At 51.6% G+C, this 3,978-nt stretch overlaps 1 pseudogene; it reads right to left on the bottom strand.

Moving 5' to 3' along the window:
- Positions 1-1,154: 1,154 nt before the first annotated feature.
- Positions 1,155-1,645, bottom strand: LOC144308311 (olfactory receptor 3A1-like; annotated as a pseudogene).
- Between the last annotated feature and the right edge of the window lie 2,333 nt (positions 1,646-3,978).

Raw genomic sequence — 3,978 nt, 5'->3', positions numbered from 1 at the left:
TCGGTGACCCTGGGGCTGAGGTGGAAGAGGAGAACACGTTGCCTGCACTTGTGGCGCCTGGTCTGTCATCAGCTGTCCCCCTCCTACCTCCTGCTCCCTCTTCCCCCTTCTCCTTCCTTCCTCCTCCTTCTCCACCCCAGAAGCCCTGAGGCCAAGATGTTCAAAACCACAATCAGCATGCTTTGCCCTCAGCCTTCTAAGGTGTCCCCTACTGTCACTGCCCCTGCCTGCAGCTCATGTCTAACCTGCCTACTTTATCAGTAGGATCCTATTGACGTAAAAAGAGTCACGGGTGCAGGTCACTATATCCTGGGGAAACATCTGCAAGAACGTACACGAAAGTGTTCATTATGGTTACCACAGACCCTGAGGTGATGAGGCATTTTTACTTTCTAACAACACGCCTTGGTGTAAGGCATGAATGATTTTATAGTGAGTGTGTATCCTAGTGGGAAAAACTGCAACATGTCTAAGCACCGGGAAGTGTAAACACCCTGATTCGGGTTTTGCTGTCCTTGGAACTCTGCACGCGCATACCTCTGTAGTTCCCAAAGAAGCCTGGAAAAAACCAGCAAGATGTACCCAGGGTTCTCTCTGGGTGGTGAGACCCCAGAGGGCAGGTTCCGGGTGTCACTTTATAATTTTCCGGAAGTGCACAGCTCAGCCAATGACCGTGTATCGCCTCCGTAAATAGGAAACAACGTGTTAGGATGAAACATCACAACGGAAATGCGCGATGTGCGCTGCAGGGGGGGAGATGCGGCCCACAGAGAACACTCAGTGCACAGGTGGGCCACATGCCAGTCTAGACTCGTGCGTGACTGGAGTGACCCCAAGGCGTCAGGTCACCCAGTCTCACCCAAGAAGAAGGAAGGCTGCGGGCTGGCGAGCCGCATACCAGGAGGTGCACGCTGGCCCGTGGGCCCTGAACGAGGCCCTGTTCACCTCCTTGTCCCACATGCTGTAGACAACGGCGTGGGCACGTGACTGAGCGCCACTCAGGGCACAGAGAGCACCGGCCCCGCGGGCAGGCATGCAGAGCTGGGGAGGATGCAGCAGAGGAGCCAAGAGACAGAGGCAACGCCGCCAGGGTGACGCAAGCAGCCAGGTAGAAAGGGCCTCCTTCGGCCCCCAGCGCAGCGAATCCTGACGACTCAGCCACAACGCGGGCATAAGGTCACAAAGAGGGCCCGGGGCACGACGGCCACCACAGAACTGGAGAAGAACAGGGCAAGCTCCGTGGCCCGCGTGCAGTAGTGAGAGAGCTTGGTCGGCGGGGGGAGGTCCCAGAAGAAGTGGGTGAGGAGGCGAGGCCCGTGGAGCTGGAGCAGAGCGGCCAGGGTGCTGTGGGTGAGCGCTGCCCAAGGCGAGCAGGCAGGCGGTGGCGGCCAGCCCCATGCCGGTCCCCTGTCCCACGAGGTCTCGGTAGTGCAGTGGCTGGCAAAGGACCGCAGAGCAGTCGCCGGCTACAAGTGTGCGCAGGAAGCACTCCCAGAGGCCAGGACGTGGAGAAGGAACATCTGCGTGAGGCAAGCTCCGTTGGGCACCAGGCACACTGCCGCCAGCAGACGTGCCAGCACCGAAGCACTGTGTTGGAGATATAGGCAAAGTCCAGCAGCAACAGGTTGGCTAAGAAGAAGTACATGGGGTGGGGTGGAGTCAGGAGTCCATGACAGTAAGGCTGACGATGCCCAAGTGCCCAACCACAGCGAGGATAATGACCAGGCGAAAGATCTCAAAGATCTTTCCTGTGAGACAAGAATCCACCACAATCCTGGAGGAGGACACAGGCAGCGACCTCTGTGACCTCGGCCACAGCTACTTCTTGCTAGACACGTCTCCAGAGGCAAGGGAGACAAAAGCAGAAATGAACTACTGGGGCTTCACCAGGATAAAAAGCTCCTGCACAGCAAAGAAAACAGTCCTCAAAACCAAAAGGCAACCATCAGAACGGGAGAAGATATTTGCCAATGTCTTAGCAGATAAACGGCTAGTCTGCAAGATCTATAAAGAACTTCTCGAACTCGAAACCCACAGAACACATAATCCAATTGAGACATGGGCAGAAGACATGAACAGACGTTTCTTCAAAGAAGCCCTACACATGGCCCGCAGACACATGAAACAATGCTCCACCTCACTCGGCGTCAGGGAACTACAAGCCAAAGGCACGACGAGACACCACCTCACAGTGGTCAGAAGGGCTAAAATTAGTCAGGAAACAAGCATGTGGAGGGAGGCAGACCCTCTTACCCTGTTGATGGGAAAGCAGGCTGGTGCAGCCACTCTGGAAAACAGTGTGGGGTTCCTCGAAAGGTAACACATACAGCTACCCTATGACCCAGCAATTGCACGACTCGGTACTTGCCCCAAAGATACAAACATAGTGATCCGAAGGGACACCTGTACCCCAATGTTTATAGCAGCAGTGTCCACAAGAGCCAACTGTGGGCCGAGTGCAGATGTCCATCGACAGACACAATAGACGACTCCTTGGCCATCAAAAAATGAAATCTTGCCATTGCCATTTGCAATGGAGGGAACTAGAGGGTATGATGCTAAGCAAAATAAGTCAGAGAAAGACAATTATCATATGATCTCACTCGTACGGGGAACTTAAGACACAACACAGAGGATCATAAGGGAGGGGAGGAAACGATAAAGCAAGATGAAATCTCCCCCTGCCTATGTCCCTGTGCTCTCTCTGTGTCTCTCATGAATACATATATAGAATCTGAAAAAAAAAAAAAAAGGATTCTTGGGCCCTGACATAGGACATCCCATCGATAGTATCAACTACCTTGCTTGATGTCTTTAGGACACTAAATTCAAAATCTAAACTTTAGATGTGTGTGTACTGCACATTGTTTTCCAGTACAAGTATGTTTGATGTGCATTTGCTGGGCCACACACCAATTCTCAAGAAATCTGAAGTTAAGAATCCAAATTTCACCGAGTATGCCTCTGACCAGCCGTACCTTGTTCTTCATTTTCGAGGAAAAACTTTCCACTTTTCACTGTTGAGTATGATATTAGCTGTGGGGTTTGCTTTTCAAATCAGGGAATACTAATTCTTTTTCTTAAATAATAAATTTATTTTTTATTGGTGTTCAATTTGCCAACATACAGAATAACACCCAGTGCTCATCCCTTCAAGTGCCCCCGTAGTGCCCATCACCCATTCACCCCCATCCCCCGCCCTCCTCCCCTTCCACCACCCCTAGTTCTTTTCCCAGAGTCAGGAGTCTTTATGTTCTGTCTCCCTTTCTGATATTTCCCACACATTTCTTCTCCCTTCCCTTATATTCCCTTTCACTATTATTTATCTGGGAATACTAATTCTATCCCCCATTTATTGAAGGTTTTTGCTATGAAAATATGTTGTCTTTTGTCGAATGTGTTTTGTGCGTCTATGGATCATATGATTTTTATCTTTCACTCAAACAGGTGATGTTTCACATTTCTAGATGTGCGTGTGTGGAAACATCCTTGTTCTCTGCCTGGGGGTCCCCCCTGCACACACCTGAGATGACAGCTGCCTGCCCAGTAGAAAGTCAGAAAGAACAGGACTGACAGAGACAGTTGAGCCCCAGGCTGGGGCTCTCTTTGGTGACATTACCCAATGTCACAAGCCATTCTAGACACTGGTCACCCTCTTGCTTGGATGCCTTCCTCACAGACAAGACAGGGTTGCCTTTATTTTCCCAACTTCCGGCAGACCTATTCACAGACCCACAGACGGGGACAAATTCATAAATGTGTCGTCACAGAGTTCTGCACAGCTCAGTCTCTCTGCAAACAGTGGTTCTCCCCCAGACAATGCCTTGTTCCTCCTGTGTCCATCCCAGAGACTCACCTGTTGCAATGGGGCCTTGCCCATCCCCTCCTCGGGCCACTGTGTGCCTCGAGAGCAGCCCCACTGTGCTGTGAAATCAGGGCATCTTGCAGGGACAGGCGGAGAAGAACCCACTTCATCTC

The sequence above is a fragment of the Canis aureus genome, chromosome X (assembly GCF_053574225.1).
Source record: "Canis aureus isolate CA01 chromosome X, VMU_Caureus_v.1.0, whole genome shotgun sequence".
NCBI lineage: Eukaryota > Metazoa > Chordata > Mammalia > Carnivora > Canidae > Canis > Canis aureus.
Note: the sequence above shows the minus strand (reverse complement) of the source record. Positions and strands in the feature narration are given on the sequence as shown.